General features: G+C 42.2%; 1 protein-coding gene across 1 annotated transcript in view; it reads left to right on the top strand.

The window, feature by feature from the left end:
- Nucleotides 1–11,650, top strand: part of DNAJC17 (DnaJ heat shock protein family (Hsp40) member C17) — a 45,473-nt gene that overhangs the window by 190 nt on the left and 33,633 nt on the right. The window lies entirely within an intron of this gene.

Raw genomic sequence — 11,650 nt, 5'->3', positions numbered from 1 at the left:
GTGAGAACGGCAGCGAGAAGGGCCGATCCCAAGCGACCTGGCGGCCCTTCTTGTCTTGGCGCCTCGCCCGAGATTGGCACTACTAGCTTTTCAGGTTCGACCAGGCCCTGAGTGGGGACCGAAGGGCGGTCCGACGGCCTCAGAAGGTGGGTTTCCAGACCTTTCCTGAATGGTCTGAGGGACTCACGAGAAAGAGGGGGCACGACAGGGAGGCTCCTAGTGCGGGGTACTGTACTGTGCTCTCCCGGTGGCCCTTGTCTAGGAGAGGCCGGGGTGAGCTTGAGAGGCAACCCTAGCCTACTTCCTGCGCCTGCGCAGTGTCAGCCTCCGATTTCGCTCCTGTCTAGAATGTGGTTGGAGGTGCTTCGTTCTCTCTCTCTTGCTGGCTGATTTAATTCTGCTTAGAGCCTAGGGCGTAAGAAAGACCAGGTCTCAAGGCTCCTCCATTCCTTTTTCATACCCTCCGTGGCATTGTGACCTATGACTCTGCCATCTCTGTTTTCTTTTACACCCCAGCCCTTTGACTCTTTTCAAGTAGCAGATGCTCAGGTGTTGCCCTATCAACATGTGCTAGTGGGCCAAGAGCAGGAGGATCAGAAGGGTAAGGTAGATGACCTGGAGTTTCACAGGAACGTGTTGATAAATGTGCCAGGGAGTGGAACACTGATCAAGCTGTAATTAACATTACTGTTACTTTCCCCTGGATTATGGTGGTATCTGTAGCAATGTAGGAAAGGGAGGCAGATAAGTCACCAGATGGACATTATTGCCTACAGATGCCCCTGTACCTCCAGACTGCTCTGCTTATTGGCTGAGTGAGCTTGTGAGAAGTGGAAGACCTGGGGCAGAAAAGCAGGGAGACCCATAGGGCCCTCGAGGAGGCATACTGTCAGCCTGTACAGAACTGTTCCCTGCAGCTGCAGCTGAAATCAGAAGTGGGCCATGGGGATGTATACAGAGCACCAAAAGCATCTGTTCCACCTATCTCATAGGTCTTACATTTTCACTCTTAGTAATGCCTAACATCTATATAATACTTACTATGTGCTGGACGCTGTTCTAAGTATTCCACATTTGTAAATAGTTCAATTAGTACTTCATTAGTGAGAAATGACTTTAGATGTTTCATACCAGATCTAGCCAGTGTGTTGGAACCTTGAAGTTGAGAAATCCTGAAGAAGGCAGTTATGAGCCATTCATATATATATTAATCGAGAAGTGACATAATCAGATTTTAAAGAAAATATTCAACATTAGTGTGCAGAAAGGATATGAGTAGTGGTCAGGTATAGGAGCTGCCACTAGGGGGTCGTGTGGGGCTGTTGTCTAGGCTAGAGGCCAAGGTCTAAACAGGGCAGTGAGGTTGGGATGCAGTTTTCACTCAGGCTAGGTAAGGGATAGGTGAGAAAACTCTTTATAAAGGATAACAAGTGCTGCTCCGGCCTTTTAGTAGGGGGTGCACAACTGTAATACAAGGAAGAATATGATAATTTCGTTAAGAGGGATACAGAGAAAGTGCTGTGAATGTTCACAGTAGGCTGAGGTTGCTTCTAGTTAGGTAGAGGGGGCAGGAGAAAGGCATTTGAAGCCTTGAAGAGCGGTCACAGTTTGGATGTGTGGAGGTGGAGGAAGGGTATTCTGAGAAAGGGGAGAGTGTGCATAGTCCAATTTGTCTGGAGCATAGGCCAAGAAGAAAGGGTAAAAGAAGATAAACCTTGAAAAGTAGGTTAGGGCCTTCGGATACACTGGTTGGCTTCATGATAATGCATACTTTTTTGTAGAAAGCAAAGGAGACCTAGAGTCTTGGGTCCTCTCTCCTTGGTTCGGTGCTTATCATAGTCTCTAGGGGCACAGATGTTTAAAATATATATCCTCCTAAACTTTGGTTGTCTGGTCACATAGCCTAGGAGTTTTTTTTTTTTTTTTTTTTTTAAGATTTTTTTGATGTGGACCATTTTGAGTCTTTATTGAATTTGTTACAGTATTGCTTCTGTTTTATGTTTTGGTTTTTTTGGCCACGACGCTTGTGGGATCCCAGCTTCCCAGCCAGGAATTGAACCCATACCCCCTGCACTGGAAGGTGAAGTCCCAACCACTGGAATGCCAAAGAAGTCCCAGCCTAGGAGTTCTTAATTTGGGGTCCAAAGAAAGGTGCCAAGAACTGAATAAATCCCTGAAATCGTGTATAGTATTTTTTGTGTATTTATTTTGGAGGAGAGGAGGTAATTCTTTTTTTTTAATTAATTAATTAAGTAATTAATTTGGCTGCGTTGGGTCTTAGTTTTGGCACACGGGATCTTTGTTGCAGCATGCAGGATCTTTTAGTTGTGGCATGTGGGCTCTTAGTTGCGGCATGCAGGATCTGGTTCCCTGACCAGGGATTGAACCTGGGCCTCCTGCTTTGGGAGCACAGAGTCTTTTGTTTGTTTGTTTTTTTCAGAACTTTTATTGAGATACAGTTGACATACAATAAACTGCATGTATTTAAAGTGTACAATTTGATTTTTTTTCTTATTAGTAGTGTATATATGGCAATCTTAATCTCCCAATTCATTCCCCCCAACCCTCCCCGCTTTCCCCACTTGGTGTCCATATGTTTGTTCTCTACATCTGTGTCTCTATTTCTGCCTTGCAAACCGGTTGATTTGTACCATTTTTCTATATTCTGCTTATATGTGTTAATATACGATATTTGTTTTTCTCTTTCTGACTCACTTCACTCTGTATGACAGTTTCTAGGTCCATCCAGGTCTCTACAAATGTCCCAATTTCGTTCCTTTTTACATTGAGTAATATTCCATTGTATATACGTACCACATCTTTTTTATCCATTCGTCTGTCGATGGACATTTAGGTTGCTTCCATGACCTGGCTATTGTAAATAGTGCTGCAGTGAACATTGGAGTGCATGTGTCTTTTTGAATGATGGTGTTCTCTGGGTATGCCCAGTAGTGGGATTGCTGGGTCATATGGTAACTCTATTTTTAGTTTTTGGCACCACAGAGTCTTAATCACTGGACCACCAGGGAAGTCCCAGAGAGGAGGTAATTCTTATTAAAAAAAAAAAGTTAGAGGAGGTTCTGTCTGGACCAGCCTTCTGTGTTAGTGATGGTGAAACTGAAGCTCAGAGAGGATGGTTAATGACAAAATGGGGACTTGAACCCAGATGCTCCCAGTTCAGCCCAGGTTGGTACTCCTTCCACGGTGTCATTCTCACTGTACAGCAACATACAGCTCAGTGGTAGTGGTGAGCACCAACACCAAATCCAGCCTTCATTCGGACTACTTCTCTGGATCCCAAACCTATATATCCATCTGCCTCTTTGATCTCTCCATTTGGATGCTTCACAGTGGTCTAAATCTTACTACATCTGAAATAAAGTTCTTTTTTTAAAAAAAAAATAATTTATTAATTTATTTATTGGCTGCTTTGGGTCTTCGTTGCTGTGTGCAGCTTTCTGTAGTTGCGGTGAGCGGGGGCTACTCTTCATGGTGGTGCGCAGGCTTCTCATTGCAGTGGCTTCTCTCGTTGCGGAATACAGGCTGTAGGTGCACAGGCTTCAGTAGTTGTGACACACAGGCTCAATAGTTGTGGCTTGCGGGCTCTAGAGCACAGACTCAGTAGTTGTGGCACACGGGCTTAGTTGTTCCACAGCATGTGGGATCTTCCTGGATGAGGGCTCGAACACATTTCCCCTGCATTGGCAGGCAGATTCTTAACCACTGCACCACCAGGGAAGTCCCCAAAATCAAATTCTTGAAATTCTCTCTCCAAACCTGCTCCTTCCTTGGACTGCTCCATCTCAGTAAATGGCACCACCATCCATCCACTTGAGCTAGGAACCAGGAGTCATTCTTGAAACCTCCCTATCCTTTCACTCTTGCATCTGTCCATCACCAGGTCCTAATGAATTAATTTCTCAAATAATCTCCAAACCTGTTCACTAATCTCCATCTCCACTACCACCGCTCCAGCCCAAGTGCTCATCAGCTTCCATCTGAACAATTAGAGTAGCCTGCCGACTCATTTCCCTGCTTCCAATCTATGCTATTCCATTCTGTCGCACTCCAATCTATTCTCCTCACAGAAAATGGAATAATCTTGGTGCACCTTTAAAACCCTATCACACTTTTAATAAAACACTCAATAGAATTTCTTACCCTTCATACATGCTTTTCCATCTGCTGAGAATGCTCTTCCTCCCCTTCTGTTAATCTGGGTTACTTTTACATTTCCTTCAGAACTCAGATTAAATGGCACTTCCTCAGAGAGGCCTTGTCTATTATTCTTTCATAGCAACCAGTTCTCCTTTTCAGTTTGCAAGTATGTATTCATTTGTGTGATTTTTTTTTTTTTTTTGGCTGTGTTGGGTCTTCATTGCTGCGTGCCAGCTTTCTCTAGTTGTGGCAAGGGGGGCTACTCTTCGTTGTGGTGCCAGGCTTCTCAGTGTGGTGGCTTCTCTTGTTGTGGAGCATGGGCTCTAGGTGCACGGGCTCAGTAGTTGTGGTGCACGGGCTTGGTTGCTTCACGGCATGTGGGATTTTCCTGGAGCAGAAATTGAACCTGTGTCCCCTGCATTGGCAGGTGGATTCTTAACCACTGCACCACCAGGGTAGTCCCATTTGTGTGATTATTTGTCTCATGCTTTACTCCCCTCTGTACTCTTAGCTCTGAGGAGCAGGTCTGGTCCATTCACTTCTGTAGCAGCTCCTTCCTGGTGACTGGCACAGAGTAGGCTCTCAATAAATATTTGTTGAATGAAGGAAGTAGCGGCTACAGCGCCCACTGGAAAAACTTGGCTTGAGAATCAGGAGACCTGGGGCCTCATTCAGAGCCTGACTTTCCTCAAAGGTAACATGAGGGAGTTGGGCAAACTATGACTTCAGGGGTCAAACGGCCCATGACCTGGTTTTTTAATGACCCATGAGCTAAGAATGGTTTTTCATGTTAAAGCGATTGTAAAAAAAACAACCACAATTCAACAACAAAAAAACAAAATAACTCAATTAAAAAATAGGCAAAGGACTTGAATAGGCATTTCTCCAAAGAAGATATATAAATGGCCAATAAGTACATGAAAAGATGCTCAGTACCATTGGTCATTAGGCAAATCAAAACCACAGTGAGGTACACTCTAAATATATGTAGTTTATTGTATGCTAACTGTATCTCAATAAAAGTTATTAAAAAAAACAAACAAACCACAGTGAGATACTACTTCACACCCATTAGGATGGCTATTAAAGAAAACCAAGACCAGAAAGTTACTAGTGTTGGTGAGAATGTGGAGAAATTAGAATCCTTAGAAATTAGAAATTCGAACTTGTGCCTTGCTTGTGGTACAGCTGCTGTGGAAAACAATATGACAATTCCTCAAAAAATTAAAAATAGAATTACCATATGATCCAGCAATTTCACTTCTGGGTGTATACCCAAAAGAAGTGAAAGTAGGGACTCAAATAGATATTTGTACACCCATGTTCATAGTGGTGTTATTCACAATAGCCAAAAGGTGGGAGCAGCTGAAGTGGCCATCAGTAGATGAATGAGTAAACAAAATGTGGTATATATACACAATGGAATATTATTCACCCTTGAAAAGGAAGGAAGTTCTGACACATGCTACAATATGGATGAAACTTGAGGATATGATGTTGAGTGAAATAAGCTAGTCACAAATGGGCAAATATGATGTGATTCCTCTTGTACAAGATTCCTGATAGTATTCAGATTCACAGAGACAAAGTAGAATGGTAGTCCGGGGCAGGAGGGTGGGTGTGGAATGTTTAAATGGTACAGATGTGTTTAAAAGGTTTCGGCTTTACAAGATGAAAAAAGTTCAGGAGACTTATGGCAGTGGTGATTGCACAATATGAATGTACTTAATGTCATAGAACTGTACACTTAAAAATGGTTAAAATGGTAACTTTTATGTTAATATGTATTTTGTGTTTTGTATATATATTATTATTATTATATATTTTACAATAAAAACAAACAACCAAAGCAAAACAAAATAAAAACAAAGAAGAACATGTGTCGTGGGAATTTAGAGAGTCAGCAAGTCCCAAAGGTAGATGTTTTTGTTCCTCATCCAGCCCTAGAGGAGACAGGTGGGGCAAGGTATCCTTTTCTTGTAGGAAAGCCTTGAGTTGAGGACCAGGTTTGGACCCAGGCTTGCCAGTAAGTCCCAGATTCTTATGTGCTAATGCACATGTGCCTGCGTGCACACACACACTCACAGGACAAGGCCAGGCCCTAGAGCCTGCCAAAATGAGGGGTAGGTCATGGATTAATGCCATTTGCAAACCATGAAGAGATTCTGAATTAACCTCAGGAATTACTTAGGTGACTGCAATGACCTTCTAATCCTTTTCCTAGTTCTATTCTTGACCCCTTGAGCCTCTTCACACAGCAGCCAGAGTGAGCCTTTAGATGGTAAATCAGATTGTATTACCTCCGCTCCCAGCTCCCCAGGGGCTTCTCATCAGTCTTAGAATGAAGCCTGAAGGCCCTCCCTGGCCCTTAGGACCCTTGCTCACTGTGCTCCAGCCACATCAGTCCTGTAATTTTTTTTTTTAATTCTTATTGGAGTATAGTTGATTTACAACATTGTGTTAGTTTCAGGTGTACAGCAAAGTGAATCAATTATACATATACGTATGTCCACTCTTTTTTAGATGCTTTTCCCATATAGACCATTACAGAATATTGAGTAGAGTCCCCTGTACTATACAGCAGGTTCTTATTAGTTATCTATCTTATATATAGTAGTGTGTATATGTCAATCCCAATCTCCCAATTTATCCCGCCCCCCTCAGTCCTGTGATTTTTTTAAATTGTGGTAAAATATACATAACATAACATTTTCCATTTAACTCCCCCTTTTTTAAAAAATAAATTTATTTATTTATTTACTTATTTATTTTTGGCTGCATTGGGTCTTTGTTGCTGCACGTGGGCTTTCTCTAGTTGTGGCAAGTGGGGGCTACTCTTTGTTGCTGTGCACGGGCCTCTGGTTGCAGTGGCTTCTCTTGTTGTGGAGCACGGGCTTTAGGCGCACAGGCTTCAGAAGTTGTGGCACGTGGGCTCAGTAGTTGTGGCTCATGGGCTCTAAAGTGCAGGCTTAGCTGCTCCGAGCATGTGGGATCTTCCTGGACCAGGGCTCGAACCCGTGTCCCCTGCATTGGAAGGCGGATTCTTAAACACTGCACCACCAGGGAAGTCCCTAAACCCTTTTTGAGTGTACAATTCAATGTCATTAAGTACATTTACATTGGTATGCAACTATCACCACTATCCATCTCCAGAACTTTTCTCTCATCCCAAACCGAAGTTCCATACTGTTAAACATCAACTCCCTATTCTCTTCTCCCCTCATCCCCTGTGAACTACTATTTTACTTTTTTCTCTCTGAACTTGACTATTTTATGTACATCGTATAAATGAACATACAAATATATATTTGACCTTTTGTGTCTGGCTTATTTCACTTAATGTAATGTTTTCAAGATTCATCCGTTTTGTTGAATGTATCAGAATTTCCTTCCTTTTTAAGGCTGAATAATATTCCATCATTTAAATATACACATTTTGTTTATCCACTCATCTTTTGATGGACATCTGGGTTGGTTCCACCTTTTAGCTGTTGTGAATGGTGCTGTGAGGAACATGAGTGTATGAATATCTATTTGAGTCCTGTTTTTAATTCTTTGGGTATATATCCTAAAGTGTAATTGCTGGATCATATGGTAATTCTATGTTTAATGTTTTGAGGAACTGCCATACTGCCTTCCACAGCAGCTGCACCATTGCACATTTCTACAGGAAATGCTCAAGGGTTCCAATTTCTCCACATTCTTCCCACCACTTATAATTTTCTGTGTTTTGGATAATAACCATCCTAATGGGTATGAAAGAGGCCTCCAATGATATTTTTTCAAACTCACCTAACATATTCCTGCTTCAGGGCCTTTGCATTTGCTAGTCCTGCTGTTTAAGACATCTTTTTCCTGGTAGTTGTATATCTCGCTCCCACACCTTATTCAGATTCCCATTCAAGTATCACCCCTACCCCCTCAGAGGTTTTCAGAAGTTGTACATCTAACTACTACACGTTGTATTACATGCCCATTTGCTTACCATTAGTCTCCCCCATTAGAATGTAAAAAATCCAGGAAGGAAGAGACTTCCTCTTTTTGTTGTTTACTGCTATGTTTCTAGCACCTAGAACAATGCCTGGCCCTTGATAGGTGTTCAGTCAATCCTTGTTGAGTGATTGAATATGCATTATTACTTTCTTAGGCAGTAATATTTTGTGACAGAGTGAAACTACTAGACTAATCAAATATATTTACCAAAAGTAAATGTATTTAAAAGCTTTTTCAAAATTGTCTTTTGGAAAAGTGGTGCTATCTTATACTCCCACTGGGTAGGCAGGAAATCGCCCATCTCTCAGCTGGCAGCTCCTGTCCTGGCTCTTGAAAATAGCACTCTATGTCCCCAGCGCCTTGCACCCTCACACTTCATTAAATCAGACTTTACAGTGTTCTTCCTGAGTCTTTTTGGTTTTCTTTCCCTTTCTCCATCTGTGTTTTATTTTATTTTTATTATTATTATTTTTTTGGCTGCACCGTGCGACATGCGGGATCTTAGTTCCATGACCAGGGATTGAACCCATGCTCCCTGCAGTGGAAGCATGGAGTCTTAACCACAGGACTGCCAAGGAAGTCCCTCCATCTGTGTTTTAGAGGAGTGTAGAAACATTTCCCACAAACACCATTTGATTCCACAAACTTTTTTTTTAATATAAATTTATTTATTTATTTATCGGATGCCTTGGGTCTTTGTTGCTGTGTGGGCTTTCTCTAGTTGCGGTGAACAGGAGGCTACCCTTCATTTTGGTGTGTGGGCTTCTCAGTGCAGTGGCTTCCCTTGTTGCGGAGCATGGGCTCTGGGTGGTCGGGCTTCAGTAGTTGCAGCACGTGGGCTCGATAGTTGTGGCTTGTGGGCTCTAGAGCACAGGCTTGTAGTTGTGGCACATGGGCTTAGTTGCTCTGCGGCATGTGGAATCTTTCTGGACCAGGGCTAGAACCCCTGTCCCCTGCAATGGCAGGCAGATTCTTTTTTTTTTCTTTTTTCAACATTTTCTACTTATAATTTTATTTGCCAATTTTTACTTAATAATTTACATATTTTTAATTTTTAAAATGTTTACTTCCTTTTGCATATTTTAATCTTTTTTGTGTGTGCAATTTGATATTTTTTTCTTATTAGTAATGTATATATGGCAATCCCAATCTCCCAATTCATCCCTCTGCCCCCATCCAGCTTTCCCCACTTGGTGTTTGTTCTCTACGTCTGTGTCTCTATTTCTGGACAGGCAGATTCTTAACCACTGCACCACCAGGGAAGTCCAGATTCCACAAACTTTTATTAAGTGCCTACCTACTGTACACCTATCTCAGAGCCTGATGCTAGGGATACAAATGGGAAGAGAGTGGTCCCTGGAGGGTCACCCCATCGTGTCTGTTTCCAGCTTCTCTGTCTTTTGCTTTTGTGGTCCATCATTTTGAAATGCAGAAGTTAAAGTTGATAATTCTAGAAGGTGATGCTTTCTAATCAGATGGTGATTTCCTAGACAGTGTAACTTGTATAGAAAATGAGAGCTTTTATAACTAATCTTAACAAATAAGGCCAAGAATTGTTGCTTGTTACGTCTACTGTGTGTTGGGAATAGATGGAAATCATAATACAGAACATTGAGCAATGCTGGGAATTGTAAATGTGCCTGTTTATTTATTTATTTATTTATTTATTTATTTATTTATTTATTTATTTTTTAGAACTTTTATTGAGATACAGTTAACACACAATAAACTGCATATGTTTAGAATATACAATTTGGTATCCTAATCTTATAGTTCATTCCCCCCCAACCCTCCCTGCTTTCCCCACTTGGTGTCCATATGTTTGTTCTCTCCATTTGTGTCTCTATTTCTGCCTTGCAAATGGGTTGATTTGTACCATTTTTCAACAGTCCGCATATATGTGTTAATATATGATATTTATTTTTCTCTTTCTGACTCACTTCACTCTGTATGACAGTCTCTAAGTCCATCCAGGTCTCTACAAATGTCCCAGTTTCATTGCTTTTTCCAGCTGGGTAATAGTCCATTGTACATATGTACCACATCTTTTTTATCCATTCATCTGTTGATGGAATAAATGTGCCTTTTTAATCATCTTTGTACGTATCTTCAGTGACAGTTAAGAAAGTGGACTTTGGAGTCAGACTGCCTGGATATTGGCTCCATGACTTACCTAATTTTTGACCTTGAGCAAATATTTAACCTCTGTATGCCTTGGCTTCCCGTCTGCGAAATGGGAATGATGGCAGTCCCTCCTCATCGGCGTTGTTGTGAGGTTCCATCCAGGCAAAACACTTAGCAAGGCACTTGGCACAGGCTCACTACAAGTTCGCTCATGCTGTTGTCATTGTTGCTTCGCCATCCTTACACTGGCAGCGCTAATGTCCAGTGCACATCTCTCAAGTGTTGGAGGAATCGGTAGAGGTAGGCAGGACACCAAGGCTTATAATGCAGGAAGCAATGTTTATTGTACCGGTACAGGCCCAGTAGATTCACATCCAAAGACTGAGCCCCGAACCAAAGGAGAGCTTCTCCTTTTATAGACCAGTTCCCTCGCTTTTGGGAGCCTATAGCTATATTTATCTATGTAGAAGCAATGTACAGAAGCCAGAGTGCATACATTAGTTCTTCCTTATCTTGTTGACCCAGATGTTTGCACTGCCCCTGGCAGAGTCTTGTGAGAGAGGCCATAAGTTATTTATTCCCTGGGGCTTGCATTTTCCTATGTTTGCCTTGTCCTTCCCTGTTTTTGTTATTAACCTGCCTCACAAGCTCATGTCCAAGCTTGCCCTCCACTCCTCTCCCCTTCTCCCTCATTCCTGTCCCGATAGACCAGACACTACACCAGTGATTCTTGACCGAGGCAGTGTTCGGTGTAGAAAGGAGGTGCGGCATCAGGTAGAACAAAACTGAGGATCCGCAGAGTGCACTGTTCAGTTCGAATCTACAAATAAATGGAGTATGTCACCACAGACAAGGTACTGTGTGAGCATGGTGGGACTTAAGAGCTGAAGAAGACATCACTTCCGCTTTCTGACAGCTCACACAATATAGTAAACAACGAATTCTGAGGCAGAGTGAAAGAGGTTGAAAAAACGTATATAAGGAAAATGCTGTTGGAATAAAGAGGAAGACATGATTCATTTGACTGGCAGGATCACGGAAGACTTCCCCTGAGGAGATGTTTTCATGCAAGACCTTGAGAGGAGAAAAGAATATATCACAGCAGGGTTGAAAGGAATCATCCTGGTCATTTACTGTCTTCATTTTGTAGACAGGAGGGTGGAGGTCCAGAGAGGTTATGGAACTTGCTGAGATCACTCAGTGAGTGAGTGTTGGGCCAAACTAGAGCCTCAGTTTAATATTCCTTCCACTGCCCTGCAGCTGACACATGAATTTCTCTCCTGTCTATAGCAGCCTTGCCTTTCATTTGAAGCCCTTTGAAGGGTATATAACCCACTGTATCTTGGCAGGTATTCCTTAGTGAAGTTAGGTGCTT

The sequence above is a fragment of the Hippopotamus amphibius genome, chromosome 2 (genome assembly GCF_030028045.1).
Source record: "Hippopotamus amphibius kiboko isolate mHipAmp2 chromosome 2, mHipAmp2.hap2, whole genome shotgun sequence".
Classification (NCBI taxonomy): domain Eukaryota; kingdom Metazoa; phylum Chordata; class Mammalia; order Artiodactyla; family Hippopotamidae; genus Hippopotamus; species Hippopotamus amphibius.
The sequence above is the reverse complement of the archived record's forward strand: the minus strand, read 5'-3'. Positions and strand labels throughout refer to the sequence as shown.